This window comes from Vicugna pacos, chromosome 3 (genome assembly GCF_048564905.1).
Source record: "Vicugna pacos chromosome 3, VicPac4, whole genome shotgun sequence".
Lineage (NCBI taxonomy): Eukaryota > Metazoa > Chordata > Mammalia > Artiodactyla > Camelidae > Vicugna > Vicugna pacos.
In genome coordinates, this window is record NC_132989.1 from 24926354 (window position 1) to 24945314 (window position 18961).

General features: G+C 46.0%; 1 protein-coding gene and 1 long non-coding RNA gene across 2 annotated transcripts in view; one reads left to right on the top strand and one right to left on the bottom strand.

Annotated features, from left to right (window-relative positions):
* SPOCK1 (SPARC (osteonectin), cwcv and kazal like domains proteoglycan 1) overlaps positions 1-18961 on the top strand; it is a 466817-nt gene that overhangs the window by 117489 nt on the left and 330367 nt on the right. The gene's annotated exons all lie outside the window — the stretch shown is intronic.
* On the bottom strand, positions 15206-18125 carry LOC140689446 (uncharacterized). The gene is made up of 2 exons (XR_012064391.1): positions 17884-18125; positions 15206-15411 (listed from the first exon to the last, which is right to left on the bottom strand). It is a non-coding gene; the product is annotated as an uncharacterized lncRNA (long non-coding RNA).

Here is an 18961-nt window from a genome sequence, read left to right on the forward strand (position 1 = left end):
GCCAAGGTGTAGCTGAAAGGATTAGATGTAACTGTTATTACCATTCATAATAACAATAGCTAACATTTATTTAGTGCGTGCTGTCTGTGTTAGATGTGCTGTTTAATTGAATCTTCACAACAGCCCTGTGAGGTAGGCACTCTTGTTACATCTGTTGATACATGTTGATCTGCCCATTGGGCACCTCCTCCTCCAACTAGGATTAAGTTCCATGAGGGAGGGGTTTTTTTTTTCTTCACCATCGTATCCCCAGAAACTTGAATAGTCCAGGCTCAGTAAATAATTGTGAAATGATGAATGACTCCCTCTGTTAAAGAAGAAGAAATTGCAGCTCAGATAAGTTAAATAACTCAATCATGGTCATGCTGTGAGTTAAGTCCAGCTGGGGTGTGTTTGATGCTGAGCTCCTGCTGGTAACTGTGGCCTGTGCAAGAGTTGGAGGCCTCTCCCAAAAGGACAGAGGTCCAGGCTTGGAGTGGGATGGAGTGATGTTACCCTGAGCTCAGGGTTGGCGTATACCTGTGGTAATGAACCCAGTGTGCTGCAGGAATTACCTGCCACCCATCAGCCAGCTGGGGTCTTTCAGGACTCTCACTTGTGGATTGAGACCTTGGCCATCCCCACGTGGCCTGGTGGGGCAGAGGATTGGTGGGGGTCCTCAGGCTTGGCCCTTCACTCACTTGCCGCAGGCTCTGGGCAGATGTCTCTGTCCTGGACCATTCTACAGGGATGCTGAAGGGTGTAATGGGGCAGGAGGTGACACCTGCCCTGTCTGACAGGGACCTCAGGTCAGTTCTATGCTTAGTTTGAGACAAAGCAGTTCACCCTTGGAGGTTTTCACCTTCTTTTTCTTTAAACTCTGGGTATTCCCAGCGGCTGTCTCTGGGCTGGAAACTTTGTTGGGTATGTCAGTCTCCTGGGGGCCTTTCAAGCCATCCTTGTTCTTGAGTCCAGTTTTGCTCACAGCACAATGGGCAGCGAGTAATTACCACGATGCTGTTCTGCCAGACATCATAGCTGCCAGGAGTTTCTGGCCTGAGTAATCTCCATGTCTGTGAGGAGACAACTCAGGACTCTCTGAAGTGAGGTGCAGGTCAGAGAGGGGCTGCTCACCTCCAGGCCTCTTCACTTGCTGCTTATCCATCCTGGCTCCATCTCCTGTGAAATTCCTATTTACCTGTTCCCGGGTAAGTACGTATTCCTTCTTCTTTGACTCTCCATTTTTCCCATGCTTAGCATTGTCATTTTCTGGTGTTTTACTTTGGGATCCTTACTCCACTGTAACTCATCGCTATCACTCACTCTTCCCTCCCTTCCTGGGAGTTTCTGACACAGAGTTGGACTTTTTAGGGGGACAGTTATGAAACTGTCCTCTGACATCAGTGGGGTGCTGCTAAAAAGGTACGTGTCTCCCCTTCTTAGCTGTTTCCCACCTTGGGGTCATTTTAAGCAGCTTTTAGAGATGGTGCCTTGTCAGGATCTTTTCTTTACAAGTGAAATTGCAGGTGTCTCCATGTACTTTTCCCTCAGGTCACAGGTGCAGGCAGGAATTTGCATCCAGTCCTTGGGGTGAAAGATGAAGCCCCTATTTCTTGGCACAGGTGGTGGACTGCAGAACGTGGGGTTGAATAGACTTAGCAAACAAGTGGCAGGAGAGCATAGATGCTAAGATCTTGGCGCTGGACAGACTGCCTTGGTCCATGTGGGGCCCTGGCCAAGTTTCTTCTTGTAGTTTCCTCATTCTTCAGGCTCTCATGGTCCACCATGGTGACCAGCAGCCACATGTGCCTACTGAGCACTTGTACTGAGATGTACAATGAGTGTAGAACACACACCAGATTTTGAAGCCTTAGTATGAAAAGAAACATTACAGATCATTAATATTTTAAAATACTGATGACATGTTGCAATAATATTTTGGATATGTTAGGTTAAATAAAATGCTGAATTTAATTCCACCTGCTTCTTTTTACTTTTTAAAGCAGCTGCTAGAAAATTTAAGTGCCGTCCACGGCTCACATTTGTATTCACGTTCTGTTTCTGTTGAGCAGTGCTGATCTGGATGGACAGTCATATCCCTTTCTCTGTGAGTTCTTGTGAGGGTGAAATGGGCAAACAGATGGACGTGTTTAGTTTGGTACTTGGCATGTAGTGAGCATTCAGGGAATCTGAGAGGCTGTCATAGTCAACATGGTCATCATTTTGTCATCAAGGGTGGAAATCTAAGTTAAGAGGAGATTTGGGGACATCTGGATCATGGTTCAAGGTAAAATCATCTCCTTCCTCCAGAGAGGTTATGTATGATTTGGGGGGTTCTCTCTTGATCAAGAATCCTGCTCCCCTTGGCTTCCTGTCTGTGTTTTTAATGAAAGGTCCTTTGTATAATTCATGGTGAACCCTATTACCTAAAGGAATGACCTCTCACTGCACACTACTTCGTAGCGCCCCCGGGGCTTCCTTATTTACCCAGCTACTTTCACTATTGTATTGGAGTGAAAAGCCCATTTTTTATGAAACCAATTATAATAGCTAACCTTTATGAAGTGCTCACCCCATGCCTGGCCCCAAGCCAAGTGCTTTCCATAGTTCAGGCCTCTCCAGGTTGCGTTGGGTTTAGGATAAGAATGTGCTCAAATTTCATAACCAGCAAGTGAGGGAGCTGGGCTTCGAGTCCAGATCTGTCTGATTTGGAAGTTACTGCATTCTTCATTCCGCCTCATTAGCACTCAGAGCAAGCCTCTCTTAATCAGGAAACCCAAAGCAGCCGCAGACTGGCTATTTCACGGTGTCTGGGAAACTGGAGGGTCATGTGTCTGAAGGTGTAGAAAGCCCAGGAAATGGCTGAGGATGGATCCTCAGGCCGAGGCTGAACTGGGTTCTGGAACCAGAGTGAAGTGCACAGTCACCAGTGACAGGTTGTGGCCAGGTACTGTGACCAGCAGTCAGAGCAGTACAGCCCTGGTCGTGGGCCATCCCTCCATCACAGCCAGGTGGATGTTCTTTGATCGTTCCGTGGATGTGAAGTCCTTCCACCAGAAAGGCTTTCCTGAGACCCTGCAGACGTAGAGAAAAAGGCAGCCCCGCACACTTGACAAACGCATTAACTTCCCCAGTGCTGCCTGCAGGAGGCATTTGATAAGATGTTTGCAAGGCCACAGTGTTTTCCTAATGACCATGTGTGTCAGGAGAGGGCCTTATCTTTCGTTGAGGCCTGATGTAGATTTGCTGATGACTTTACAGTGTTAGCTAAATGTCAGGAAAGATACATGTCATGATCTGGGTGCTTCCGTTGCCGCGGGACACCAAGTGGTGCGAACGTTCTTTAATGAGCGAGTGTTGCTGATTGGAGCAGCTGCCTTTCAGGGAAGCGGTTGCTCTTGAATAAAAGATTTCTCTTTAGTATCCCAGTTATTTCCTCTTTGACCCTCTTTCTGTCAAAATATGCAAGGCATATTCCTCACCCCTTGACATCCAATGCCTGTTAGAGCCTTATTAGCATTTGTTCTCATTGATGTTCATTGCATTTTAAATCCAGCAAGGACGTGATTAAGAGGTGGAAAATCGCCGGACTTTGTCCGTGTGTGACTGTCAGATCATGGCATGATGACCAGCTCAGCATTTAATCACCTCTCTTGTGTGTTCCTTTCCTTTCTTACTCCTGGAGGGAGAAAGTTCAATTCCAAGTCATGCTGTGGCTTGGCAGGAGGGAGGGGCAGGAGGGGATGTAGAAGCTGTTGGTTCTGAGTGTGTGGAGTGGCATGCTGGGGCCTGGGAGACACGTTCCACCTGCCATTCACCCCAGGCACCTGGCCCACATCAATCTCCACAAGAACAGGCCAGTCGTAGGGGTTTATGTGGGCTTGAGGCTGGTCTAAGTGGTGACCCCGTGGGATCCCAAGTAGTCCCCATGCTAGTTCTACGAGATAGGGTGCTCATGATGGGATGCATGTCCCTTTAAGAAGAGACACTAGCGGGCTTATTGCTTTTCTCTGTCTGCCATGTGAGGACACAGTGAGAAGGCAGCCATCTACAAACCAGGGGGAGAGTCCTCCCAGGGGGACCGAGTGAGTCAGCACCTTGATCTAGGACTCGTAGCCTCCAGGACTGTGAGATACAAATTTCTGTTGTTCATGCCACCTGGTCCATGGTATTCTGTTACAGCAGCTTGAGCTGACACAGACTGGTTCGTTTCACCACTTGGAGGAGCTTACCCAAGTTCCCTAGTCAGTGCCCCCAGGTCAGTCTGGGTAGTGATCTGCAGTGTGGGCTCCCTGGCTCCTCTCCCCTCTGCGAAGTGCCTGGGGTTAGTGTCTGCTGGGGTCTTGCTGCTTGTTTTCTCCCTGGGAGGATTTCTCATGGTTCTGTCACTGAGCCCTGGGTCCTTCGCAGAGCCTGGAATCATAGGCACCGGGAAGATACCAGCAGAGTGAGTGAATGCATGGCATGGAGTGAATGAATGAGTGAGTATGACAGCCTGGGATGGAAGCCAGCTAAGGAAGGAAACAGACAGAGGGGACCACAAGTCGCTCACCACCCTTCCCTCAGGTTGTGTGCATCCCTCTCCGTGAACAAGGGACCCTTGAGCTGTCTCTCCACTGCATCTGGCCTCCCCAGAGACTCCCCACATCGGGGGGCGTTGCCTTGGTCATCTGGAACAATCCTGAGCGGTCTCACATTGTCCTGTGCCATGTGAGCCCAGCTCCGCCTCCTTGTCAGCTCAGGTGACAGCGCCCCATGGGGGCCCAAACCTCTGGTTCCATTTGAGCGCCGGGCAGGATGGGAAAGAGGGGTTAAAGCCTGCAAGTGCAAGTCTGTTGTACAGAGCAGCATCTAGGTCATTCTTCCAACACAAAAGAAATGAAATATAGCTCTCCCGGCTGCTGGCAGCTGCTTGCTGCAAGAACCCTGCTGCTCTGTGCAGAAGAACACCAGGCGGGCACCGGGCCGTTTTAATAAAATACACCAAGATTAATAAGGGAGATACACCCTCCCCTGGAACCCACTGTCCTGTGTGCGGGGAGAAGCAGAAGCAGCAGAGACAGGGGAATGGGGGCAGGGAGAGGGAGGCACCCAAGGCAGCAGCCTGAGAGGCCAGACCAGGAAACTTCCTGGGAGGAAGGGTAGCCTATGGCAAGGGTCTCAAACCTGGGTCCAGCCTGAGTTCCTAGCAGTGCTGGGACGCCCTGAGGTGGTGTGCTGAGTGCTCTGTGTGCCCCCTTGCGTGCTGCCTCCTGCCTGGCCGGCTTCTTGTGAGTTGCACGGGGCCTTTGCACGTGCTGTTCCTCCTGCCTGCAGCATCCCCTCTCTCTCTGCCTGGGGAGCTCCCACTCTTCCTTCAGGTCTCTTTCTTGGGGGAAGCTTCCCAGACACCCCAGACTAGGTTGCAGGTGCCTATTGTTCAGATTCAGGGGGCACGGTCCCTGCCTTTATGACATTTTGCATAGTTGTAATTTTACCTTAAATTGTAACCTCCCCTTCCCCCTTCTTTGCTTATCTTATTTATTCTCTCACTTCACAAGGCAAACTGGAATTCACTTCTCATTCATTAGTATGTTCACATTTGGAAACAGTTTTCCCAGCCCTCTCTCAGCATCATCTTCTGGTTCAAAAGCCGATCGTTAGCGATCCACAAGTTTTGAGGAAAACTTTGGTTGGATTATTTTGGGCTGTTGAGTGTGTCTTCTAGGGTCAGGTGTTATGCCCACTTCAGACAGTATTGTGAGGAGAGGGTCAAGAGTTAGAGAAACTATCTTTTGGGGGTCGGTTGGGTAGGTTCGGCAGGGCAAGGAAGCCTGGGTGGGAAGGCACATGGGATAATAGTCCCCCTGTGGTTTCCTAACCAGAGGTGGAAAACTAAGAGGTATCCCCTGGTCTGCAGCTCAGTTACAGCCCTTCTGCTGCTTAAAGCAGTAGCTTCTCTGCCTCCTGCCCTAAGCTTTGAGAGCAGCGATAAGCTCTTTATTTATTATTTTTTTTGGTGGTATTGTTTGCTTGTTTCTTTTATTTATTTATTTTTTGTAAAAGTATAGTTGACTTACAATATTGTTTCTAGTATACAGTGGAGTGATTCAGTTATGTATATATTTTTCAGATTATTTTTCGTTATAGGTTATTATAAGTTAATGAATGTAGTTCTATGTACTATACAGTAAAACCTTGTTGCTTATCTATTTTATGTGTAGTAGTGTGTATCTCTTAATCCCATACTCCTAATTTATCCCTGTCCCCAACCCTTTCCCCTTTGGTAACCATAAGTTTGTTTTCTATGTCTGTGAGTCTGTTTCTGTTTTGTTTATAGATTCATTTGTATTATATTTTAGATTCCAAATATGTGATATAATATTTATCTGACATCACTTAGTATGATAATCTCTAGACCCACCCATGTTGCTGCAAATGGCAATATTTCTTTCTTTTTAATGGCTGAGTAATACTCTTCTCTCTCTGTGTATATGTGTGTGTGTGTGTGTATATATATATATGCACACACATACATACATATATATATATTCATATGTACACATGTCACATCTTCTTAAGCCAGTCGTCTGTTGTTGGGCATTTGGATTGTTTCTGTGTCTTGGCTGTTGTAAGTAGTGCTGCTGTGAACATTGGGTTGCATATATCTTTTTGAATTAGAGTTTTCATCATTTTTGGGTACATGCCCAGGAGTGGGATTGCTGGACCATATGGTGACTCTATTTTTAGTTTTTTAAGGAACTTCCATGCTGTTTTCCATAGTGGCTGCACCACGTTACATTCCCACCAACAGTGTAGGAGGATTTCCTTTTCTCCACACCCTCTCCAGCATTTATTACTTGAGACTTTGATGATGGCCATTCTGACTGGTGTGAGGTGATACCTCTTTGTGGTTTTGATTTGCATTTCTCTAGTAATTAGCAATGTTGTTGTTGAATTTTATGAAATGACTTTTCTGCTTTATCTAAGCATCCCAAGAGCTCAGTAGATTCAGGACAGGTAGTTGGTGCCTAACAGGTATTGACTGAAACAGTGTGAAAGAGAGGAGATGTACAGAGAGATTTCCAAACTTTTTATGCGGAAAAATTTTGTTGGCATGTGTGGTTTACATGGGACAGCATGAAGGACAATGGGCAGATAAAAATGGGGAGCTAGAGGAGCTTAACATGGGATAGTCATGGTAATAATAGGTCTTGTGTGTTGGCACTTCTGATTTTCTGCTCACTATATGCCCGTTGTCTAATTTAATGTTTTTAGGCATGTCTCTAGTGGAATTATTTATATTTTTTTCATTAAGCTGTAAACTTCTTAAGCAAAAGTGTCTTCTAAATGTTTCACCTGGGGCCATGATCCCTTGAAGCTGCTCTAGAAATACCCAGAGACTTGATTTCTTTAAACTTTGGCTTTATTTTCTTCCCTGCACAGTGCTCCAGGGCTGCTGCCTCCCGACTATTGACAGCATTGGGTGGGATGGTTCAGGGATGTTGCTGGCTTAAGGGGGTCCAGGAGAGGCCAGGCTGCTCCAGTGCATCACACATTTCTGACCAGCTGTTGCTGTCTGGTGATTGTCAGCGGTTCACTTTGGGAAGCAGAGGAGTAGAACCTTAGGCAGGGAAGCTGTAGAGGAAGGCAAACCAGAAATTATAGGCAAACTCCCTCCCCTGTATCCAGATTGATAGAAAGTCAGTATAATCCAAGTAATTTTATTTCATCTGCTTTAAAACATATTGAATAGGTGAACAAACAAAACACCACCACTAAAAGCACAGAATCCCTGCCGTCTGACTCAGTTGTCACAGCTTGTGCTGTCCCTCTCTTCCTTGTGCGCGCGCATGCTCTCTCCCCCCTGCCCGCCCCCCGTCTCTGGCTCAGCAATGTAAGCATTGCAAGGTCTGCTGTTTAAAAATTGCAACCACTGTTGTTTGCTGTTCTCTTAATTTGCTTGGTCTGATTCTGTTTGTTTGTTTGTTTTGCTGCCAATTGGTCCACAGGTACTTAGTTGGAGCATCTGTCTCCCTTTCTGTCCCCTTTACTTGGAGCCATGCTCTTTCCCCTCTGGTGGCCTCCCGATTTCACACTGGAGGCTGTGATGGGCTCCCTGCCCCACCTGTTTTTCTGATTAAACTCCTGCCTAATCCTGGATGTCTTCACCTTACTCAATGACCTTCCTCTTCCAAGCAGCTGAACTATTTTGACAAACAGTTGACTGGTGGTAAATGGCGACGATGCTTTGCCGGAATGTAGTCTTGCATGCTCATGGTGGGGATTGGGTGGGACTCTAGCTTTGACCGTCTGGGTCAGTTCGGAGTAAGGATTTAGAGCCTGGGTGTTGGGGTTGAACAGGTCTCTGTGCCCATCCTGGCTTCACCACTCTTTGGTGCAGTGGCTTTGGGCTGGTTGTTAATATTTTTGTCTCTTTTCTTGTCTGAAAAATGAAGATGATAATGCCTATCTCATAGGATTGTTGTGAATATTAAGGGAGATCTTGTATCTCTACATTATTTAGCACAACACCTGGCAGTGGGTTTTCAGTAAACAGTAGCTATTTGTGGTGTTATTATCTTGCTTATAGATTTTGATGAGCTGTTGTTCCAAATTTTCCATTTTGGAAACATCACATTGTCCGCTTACCTGCATGGCATTCTGGACCTTCATAAGACTGAAAAATATTATCTTGTCCTTGAAGCACTTGGAGAAAATTCTTGAGACAAGTCAATGAAATTCTTGACTGAAGTACAGAGAGCCCCATCTTTGTGTGTTTGCCTGCCCACTGAACCCTTGTGCAGAGAGGTCTTCCGGGGACCCGTCTCCTGTCTCTGCCTCCCCTGGTATCTGTTGGGAGTCCACACCATGCTCAGGGCCTTTGCTGTTCCCTCTGGGACAATTTATGGGGATTCTCTTTGTCCTGGTGCTGCCAGAAATTTTGGGACTGTACTTTTGAGAGCCATCGTATGTGAATGGTGCTACAGAGTGTTTAATGAGGTCGACCGTAATACATGTTTGAAAACTGTATAAGATGAGTTAGGAAAACAGCTTTGATTGCATGAGTAATATTTAAAGTGCTGTTAAAAATGCAGTGACTTCTCTGTCAATAATAGAAAACCTTCTGAGCTCTGGAGAAATTTTTAAAACAAGACCCAGTGGCTCTTGCCCGTCTTGGTACAAGCTTCCGTTAAACAGATGATTCATGTTACGAGAGTGGAAAGATTAACATGAATTATGGGAAGATTATTCTAAGACTTGCACGTCTGATTTATGAATGCATTAGGAGGCAGATTGCTCCGCCACCGGCTTTTTTAAAGGAAGATCTTAGCTTACTAAACTGTCGAAGACTCTTAAAAAGTAAAGGTTTGCCCCGATATTGGTGTTACTTTTAAGGACCTATCTCAGGGTTCCTTATTTATGGAGGGAAAACTTGTTTGCAGGGGAGAGGCGCTACCCACGTCTGTCAATTCCACGGTAGACTCTAGACTTCCTCCCAAACCTGACTTAATTAGTAAGGTTGAGAAGGTCGGAACTCCCCCTTAGGGGGTAAACCTTTGAGTCTAAGGGCTATGGGTGGGTTGAGGGGAAGGCTGGGAAGAACCCAAGATTCATTCAGGTTGGCCAGAGACTCCCATGTTGATGAAGGAAGAAGCTGAGGCTCTTCTGCTCACCAGCCACAGCATTGCCCTTAGGGGTCTTCATGGAGAACCCTGGGCTGGAAACTGTAGTGTGGAGGAGGAGGGAGGCTGAGCAGGGGAGCAGCTGCTGAGAGCTGGGTGTTCTGCTGCCTATAAGCTTGTGTGAGTGTCGTCATCAAAAGCATGAGTTGAGGCCCTCCTGCTTCTCAGGACCCATGCTGGGTGCTGGGACACTGACTAGAACCTCACATGGTTGCTCCCTGAGAGGAGCTACGTTTCTCTAGGGACCACAGATGATGGAATGATAGTGGTCAGGTGGTGAGTACTAACGAGCAGTTTGCATGCATCTCAGTCACCTGGTCCTCACAGCACCTCTTGGAAGGAGGCACTAGTGTTAACATCATTCTGCAGATGAGGAGCCTTAAGTCCACACAGACAGTGGTAACTGATGGAGCCACACTTCACCAGCTTTGCCTATCTCCAGCCTTGGCTCTTAAATCCTGCCTCATCCTAGATGTGAAAGTGTTGGGCACAGTCCCAACAATACAGAGCCCAGGAGCAGCGGGCAGGGAGGGAGGATAAGGTCCTGTCCTTCATATACATTGATCTGCTGGGTGTTAAGTGAGTGAATTGGCCCCGTGGTCTGTTTGCCAGGCATCAACAGGGCAGGGGGAGCTCTGTATAAAGGTTCTTCATGTTCTGCAACCTTTTGTGTACCCACTCCTCACCCAAGTGCTTGAAAAGAGTTGACTCCACTTTTCTCCAGCTTTGTGTGGATTCTTCTTTCAGGTCACCTGAGTAGCAATGGCAGACAAACCAAGGTGCCACTGGCACCTAGAAATGAGCTGCACAGGGTTCAGGATGGAAACTGCAGGGCTAGGGGCTCTGCTGTACTCTGAAAGGACTGGTGGGTGTTTTGTGGTCTTGCTTTTCAGATTTACCACCAGAGGTAAATTGTGTAGACACGTGTACATGTGATAACGCCTGTGCTCAACGCAAGGAAAATGATGTGTGGGCCTCTTGTCCTGGGAATATGTGTAGGTGGCAGTTTGTCTGTTTGTTCATCAGACTCAGTTGAACACCTACTGCATGCTGAGCACTGTGGGAAGGGCTTGGGTTTAGTGGTGTAGAGGTCAGGTGATGTTACTGCCTCCTGGAACCTGATGACCTAGTGTGGAAACAAACCACAAACAATCATCCACATTGCTGTTGGATTACAAAAGCTATGAAGGAAAGACCCAGAGCCACAGCAGAGGAGAGAGAGGTGAGGGTGGAGGATTAACCTAGACTCTTGCCAAGCATGGTGGCCAGCAAGACCTTCCTGAGCAAGTGCCAGCTGAGCTGAGAGCTACAGGTTGAACCGGCGTTAGGCAGGTAAAGAGAAGGTGGAGAGCATTCCAGGGAAGAGGAGTAGCAAGTGCCTAGAACAGAAAGGAGACCACCGTGACTGGTGTACAGTAGACGAGGGGGAAGGAGGGCAAGATGGGCAAGGGACCCCCAGTGCCTTGGGCGTTGGATAAGGTGGAGAGCCCATGGACTCACATGGACCTGCATGTGCCACCTGCTAGCTGTGTGATCTTGGACTGATGACATAACCTCTCTAAGCTGTAGCCCCCTCTTTAAAAATGCAGATGAAAATGCTCTAAAGGTTGCTATACAGATACGATCACAGAATTTGTGTGCCTAGCCCCACGGTCCCTGGCATGCTACAGGTACAGGAAATGTCACTTTTCTTGCCCACTCCCTTTCCTCTAGGTTTCGAGTTGATGAACCAGCCACAGGTGTGCAAACGGTGGGTCAGCATTAGTGGAAAATGCTTGCAAATCTTTGTTTAACCCCTGTCCTCCTCCAAATAGGCCGCTTCCCGGAAAGGCCAGTGGCAGGTAGGGGAGTTGGGGGAGGGTCAGGCTGGGTGTTCACTGCCCTGCTTGCTTGAGGTTGATGAGGTCAGAGTTTATTCTAGAGTAAAAAGCAGGAGGTGAGCCAGTTGCAGGGGCTGGAGAAAGAGCCAGGGTCCTGGAACCTCAGGCTTGTTTGTATTGAGATGGATAAACAGAAGCTGGGCTGTACCCTCTCTGCTCACTTGAACTGCCGTCCACACCTGCCTCTGACAGAGGAGGGCCTCCCGGGCTCACTCAGAGGGTGCTTTTGTGCATCTCCAGGCTGCTCCCTGGCTCTGCCAGACAGCTGTGCCTTGCTTCCAGTGCTCATCCTATTTTCCTGATGACTTAGTTTATTTTGGAAAGTCTCCATTTTAATTTGTCTCACTTCCCTTTATTTTGTACTTCCAGTGATCCCGGTGTTCTGGATATGATCATGGACAAAATAAACAGAGTCCCTGCCCCCGTGTTGTCTCCTAATGGCTCCAGGGTAGTGAGGATTCCTGACCTTGGCTTACAGGGGAGATAGCTGAGGCTTAGATCATTTGCTCACTGTCAGGCAGAGCAGGGATTCCCTTCCAGATGTCTCTGACCTCAGGTCCTATGCTCTTTTTTTTTTTTAAACATTTTTTATTGATTTATAATAATTTTACAATGTTGTGTCAAATTCCAGTGTAGAGCACAATTTTTCAGTTATACATGAACATATTCATTGTCACCTTTTTTTCTGTGTGAGCTACCATAAGATCTTGTATATATTTCCCTGTGCTATACAGAATAATCTTGTTTATCTATTCTACATTTTGAAATCCCAGTCTATCCCTTCCCACCCCTTGCCCCCTTGGCAACCACAAGTTTGTATTCTATGCTTATGAGTCTGTTTCTGTTTTGTATTTATGTTTCGTTTGTTTGTTTTTTTATTTTCAGATTCCACATATGAGCAATCTCATATGGTATTTTTCTTTCTCTTTCTGGCTTATTTCACTTAGAATGACATTCTCCAGGAGCATCCATGTTGCTGCAAATGGCGTTATGTTGTCAGTATTTATGGCTGAATAGTATTCCATTGTATAAATATACCACACCTTCTTTATCCAGTCATCTGTTCTTGGACATTTAGGCTGTTTCCATGTCTTGGCTATTGTAAATAGTGCTGCTATGAACATTGGGGTGCAGGTGTCATTTTGGAGTAGGGTTCCTTCTGGATATATGCTCAGGAGCAGGATTCCTGGGTCATATAGTAAATCTATTCCTAGTCTTTTGAGGAATCTCCCATACTGTTTTCCACAGTGGCTGCACCAAACTGCATTCCCACCAGCAGTGTAGGAGGGTTCCCTTTTCTCCACATCCTCTCCAGCATTTGTCATTTGTGGATTTTTGAATGATGGCTATTCTGACTGGTGTGAGGTGATACCTCATTGTAGTTTTGATTTGCATTTCTCTGATAATTAGTGATATTGAGCATTTTTTCATGTGCCTATTGATAATTTGTTTGTCTTCCTTGGAGAATTGCTTGTTTAGGTCTTCTGCCCATTTTTGGGTTGGGTTATTTGTTTTTTTCCTATGCTCTTAACTATGAAGTGAAACTAACCCAGTACAGTGATTTTCTGTTGGAAGTTCCTCATGCTCTATCTTTGTCTCTTGGTTTCTGTTCTCAAGGATTACAGACGTATAAACCAGTATTTAAAAGCCTTGAGTGACCTGACTTCCTAGCGGTATCCTTTGTGGAGAACGTCAAACACTAATGGGAAGGAACTGGTATACTTGGTGTGCATCTGTGCTGTCGGTGTTAGCGTTCCTGACACCTGTTTTATGCCACTAGGACATACCTGTATTGGGGAGCGAGTGCCAGGTAGGTACCTGTGGGGCAAATGCTCGTCTTAAATTAGGAACTTCAGAAGACAAGGCCTGGATCTCACTCAGCCCCGGGCCCCCGCCAAGAGCATGCTGCTGGCTGCAGGGTGTGCTCAGTGTGACCTCAGAATAAGGAGTAGGCTCTTTGGAATTAAACTGAGATGGGCTTGAGCTGAGCCCTACCACTTCTTGATGGTGTAGCTTGGGCAAGTGACTTGTGTGTCAGAGCTTGCTTCCCCATTAGAGGCTATGGGAATTAGAGATGTCACAGTGCCTGCTCATGTCAAGTCAGAGGTTGGCAAACTATAGCCCTTAGGCCAAATTTGGCCTGCTGCCTGTTTTTGTGGATAGAGTTTTATTTGAGCACAGCAGTGCTCATTCTTCTACATGTTACCTGTGGCTGCTTTCACACTACAACAGCAGACTTGAGTAGTTGTGAGACTCTGTGGCTCACAGTGCCGAAAATATTTTCTATCTGGCCCTTTACTGCAGAGGTGTGCCAACCTTCGTGTAATGCTCTTAACAAATGGTAGCTGCAGCTGTTACAGTTACCTATAACTTCGGCCCCTTCTACTCCATAAAAAAGTTATTTTTAGAGCAGTGACCTTCCTCTGTGTTTTAGAGCTTTGGGAGGAACTCTTCAATGGCTTGGTGAATGCATTGATGACTCCCTTAGTCTTGGTCTTCATGGCTCTTGAGATTTGGGTCAGCTTCCTTCCCCATCTTTTCCTCCTGGTCTGGTGATACCTCCTAGTTTTCGGTCTGTCCTCACAGGTGGCATTTCCTCCACCTCCACCTGCATAACTTTTCCTTCTAAATGGTTAGAGCCAAAAGAAAGCTTAATGGGGAAACTCTTTGTGAAAAGAAGAAGATTATGTGTGAGGCTCCTTCGTGCTTCTGGAGAGGTGTGAGCATCTCAACTCTGGGCCTGAGAATCTCCCCAAGTCTGGACTTCACCACCCCAAGTCTCTTTGCCCTAATGGTAGAGGAGAAAATCTCCTAAAATGTGAAGGCATTTGCTGTTTTTTTCTTAGTAATTTCCTTTTAAAAAATGTAATCTTATTTTGGATCATAAATGTAATGCATGCAGTTTATGGAAACATGGGAAATGGAGAAAACTACAACAATCAGTCCTAATCTTACCACCCGGAGATAACCACTATTAGCGTTTTTAGCACATTTCCTTCCAGATCCGTAATCATGTGTAAATGTTTACATAATTGGAATCACATTGTTTATATAATTTTATTTCCTGTGTTTTTACTTATTATGTCATAACCATTTCCTCCAGCTTTGACTGTTTCAAAACCGTAATTTTCATCTAGGCATACACACATACAGCCGCTCACCCACCCACCCATGCATGCCTACACCCATCCATCCATTTAACAGATATTTCCTTAGTGCCTCTTACATCCCAAACCCTGTGCCAGATGCCAGGGATTTGGTGGTGAGCACAAATAGACCTTATCCCCCTCTTTACAGAGACCACAGTCTAGTAGAGAGTAGAGAGAAGTAATCTATTGTCTTAGTCGGCTTGGACTGCTATAACAAAGTACCACAGACTGGGTAGGTAAAAAACAGATGTTTACTTCTCAGTGTTCGGGAGGCTGGAAGGCTGAGATAAGAATGGCTGGATTCTGGTGAGGACTCTTCCTGGCTCACACGTGGCTGCCTTCTGACTGTGTCCTCATGTGGGAAAGTGGAGAAGCTCTAATGTCTCTTCCACTTCTTGTAAGGGCACTAATCTCATCATGGGGCCCCACCCACATGACTTCCTGTAAACTTAAAGGCCCCACCTCCTAACTATCAGTGAGGGTTATGGCTTCAACGTAGGAATTTTGGGGAACACATGGATTCAGTCCATAATTAACATCATATGATAATGCTTTAATGTGGCAAAATAAAGATCTGTAGGAACATGTATAGAAGGAGCCCATCATTGAACTTGGAGTGGTGCAAGTAGCCTTTCCACAGGAAGCTGATCATAGTTATCTCTTTGGAGGACACTTAAGGAATCCTGATCTACAAGCTCTTTTGGAATGGCAGACAGTCTTCTGAGAAATGTGCAGCACCTGAATGGTATGGAAAAAAAGAACTTAGCAGTTCCTACTAGTGGTAGAACCCCTCAAATTTTTGTACTATGTTATTATGAAGACTGTCTTCCCAGCATGGGGCACTTTAGAAATAAAGTAAGGCAATGCAGAGATAAAAGCAGGCAGGCTCATTTGGAGATGCTGAACTTATTCCTGAAATAGGAGGCAGTGTTCCAGAGAGAATCTCCTTTGTAGACATAAGAGCATGTGCTAGGATGGGTAGTACTTGGAGAGGCTCTTGTGTTTGGAAGATTCAGCAGGTGTTTCCTGGTGACTTTGGAGATGCTTCAGACCCATGTGAACCACATGACCATGGGGTTATCATGGAAGAGGCTGTGTGCCTTGTAAGAGGTGAGGTGACACCGACATTTTTTAGTAAGGGCCAAACTCAGACCCAGTGCTCTTCCAAAGTTCTGAGCGTACGTATACTGCCGCCTTGTGCCTTTTGTCTTGCTTCTTGCGTGTGTGTTTGTTTTTACTTGTTTCCCCCGGGGAACGACAGAGTGAGCGATGGCTGTTGCGACAGACTGACTGCAGATTGAATCTTGCACATTTATGTTTGACAGCTGAGCTGGGCCCTGGAGTGGTGCATCTGCAACAAGGGAGTAGTGGCACCAATTGGCTGTTTTTCATGAAGCCTCTCTGACTGATGGAAATGGAAGTTGGCCCTCTTAGTTCCTTGGACATTCAGAGGATGGAAGTGGTCAGGGAGAGCCTGGTAGGTTCTTAGTCCAGAGCGTATTTGGTCACCACTAGGATCCCTGAAGTTGTCACAGGGTGAATCTGTGGGTCATCACCACCTCCCAGCAGTGGACAGGGCCAGCACACAGATGTGTAACTGATGTTGGGAAAGCTCAGCGCTATGTTAGGTCCATCACAGAGGGATAAAATCCAGTTCAGGAAATGTATCAGTCTGTGTATTGCCTCTTGGCTTTTTATCTTTACCCAAATTGGGTGATGATATAAAAATGCTGGCTGTATTTACTCCTTAGTATGGATTGCAATATTTTATAAAAAAAATAAAAATGACTTTTCATTAACAAAAGCCTGCAAGCAAGGCAGAAATGAACACAGTTTGCATTTCTTCACCTTCAACTGTACAATGTGGGTGTTATCATGACGCTGTAGGGTTTGCTGTTGGATTAAATTAGAGAGCACCTGTCCTGGACCTGTTGCCTGCTATGTGGTAGGTACTCTGTAAATGGAAGCTGTTATTTCTGTTGCTATAATAGCTAATTTTCATTCAGGGTTCAAAGTGCTTTCTGTGTTCTAACTCTCTTAATTGATTCCGTATGCTCTGGATCACCTGCGTTTTGGTTTTTAATCAGGTGGAGCTGTACATGTGCATACACGCCTGTGTCTCGCTCCCCTTCCTGGGGGTAGTGGCTGCTGCCCTGATGATGCAAAGTCAGAAAAATATTTTATAGCAAAAGGAGACTATCATCCAAATGCAGATTTCCAAGTCAGTCTCTAGGTTGCTTTCTGAGATTCAGTTACATTACTGTAACATAATCCAAAGTTTTATTCTTAAGAGGGTCCTGTGCCCCAGTTAGAGAATTCTTACCTCATATGGACTTGATGCTCAAAAGATTGCTCCCAATACAGGCCTTACCTACCACCAGCTCCCTAGTGGGCTCAATTTATTTAGGCTTCCTTTGAGGCTAACTGACTGTGATAGACAATTTTTAGCCTTCATCCCAGAAATGATACCTTAAGAAGCTGTCCTCTGTTCTCCATACTGCAGGCTTTGTGATGAGTTCATACTTCCAGTACCACCTGAAACTTTCTAAATTGGAGTTCAGGGCATCTAGATTCTTGATTTGATCATGTAAGTCTTGAAATTTTGTCTGCGAGGCACAGAAAAACCCTTCAAAGTTTTGAGTGTTTAATCTGTTTGAACACAGTCTCAGAAAGGGTTTAGCCAAAGAAAATCAAACTGTGATATAAATAGTTTATCAAAAACCAACAGAGACTTTCTCTTAAATACACAACCACCTGGAACGTTCAAGTTTTGGAGGAAATGGATGAAGAACTGTTGGATGGATTCAATTTCTTACCACAGTTGGTGGAAAGTCATGGCTGTCTGGGGAGATGTTATTGAGGGAGAAAGCAGATCTTTATCTGTTTGTCTATCTGTCTATCTACCTATCTAATTTGTTGCATGAAAGTGAACAGGGCCAAACGTGGTGTACAGGTGAAAGACCAAAGAGCAATGCCCCCGGGTCAGCACTGGGTCCCTTTCTGTCAGCTGGGCAGTGGTGTTGGCTGCACCTCACCTGGACACAGCACCTGCTGCAGGGCAGGTATGAAGGAAGGTAAAGAGATGCTTTGCTTTGGGAAAGTGACTGGTCTTATTTGGTCACTGCCCTGTGATGTCTCATGGACACACGGCATGTATCCACAAAGCCCTTTCACCCTGCCCTCCCTATTAAGCAGACTTAATTGGGTCACCTGTTGCTCTCTGATGTCTGCGTGAATAAACCGTCAGGATTTGCAGTGACTGGTACAGTCTTGAGAAAGGAAACAGGGCTCTGGAAGTCCTCGTTGGAAGGTGAAGCTTCCATTGTTTCTTTCACATTTCTATCTCAGGATGGGGTGAGTCTGTCAATAATTTCTTGGTTGCCAGGATGATCTATCTGTAAGGTTTAAATGGAATGGTACCTTACAGTCATAAGATTTTACTCTGGTGAAGGATAGGTTATTAATGGATGGTGAGAAGAGTAGGCTGCAGGGGTTCCAATTACTCTGTTATGAAAGAATGAGAAAAATTCTATTTCCTTCCACCTTTGTGAAGGTTCTGTGAGAATCAGTAGTCACAGACGAAGTAGAAACACACTAGCGTTTTTAAAGGGAAGAGCACTTATCTTGCCTGCCTCAGCAGCACGCTCGAGGCTGCATCTTGCCCTTAAAGTGTTTGTGTGTGCTAACCCAGTTGCAGTTCTCTGTGTGTGCATGCAGTTCCCTGACTGGGGCCTTTGCACGTGTTGGTCCTCCTTCCCAGGATGCCCTTTCACTTTGTTTGCCTGACAAACTCCTACTCATCCCTCAAGACCCAGCTCAGGCATCTCTCTCTCTGTGGCCTTCCTTGACCCCATACAGGCAGAGCTGATCACAGTATCTTTTGCATCTCCACTGACCTTGAACGTAAATTTGTCTCACACAGTTCTCATCTCCTCAGTCTGTGCCTAGAACAAGTGGACCTCAGATCTAATTTCCTTTGTAATGATTGGTTTGCGTGAGCACCTACCCTCTGGTCTGTGAACTTCGTAACAACAGAGAATGTGTTCTCTTCATCTTTGTGACTTAGCGAATAGCACAGTGCCTGGATCCTAGTAACAGACATTCAGTTATGATTAATCACATGGATGGATTCAGCACGGCGGCCTGTGGGAAGGACGTACTAGTGTGCATGGCCACCTCAATGAATGGTCCTCTCATTGGGTTCCGTTGGCAGTGCTTACCCTCTTTTTAGGGGAGCTTCCACTACAAATATTGAGCTGTGAGTGAGCGAAAGTCATTTCTTTGTATC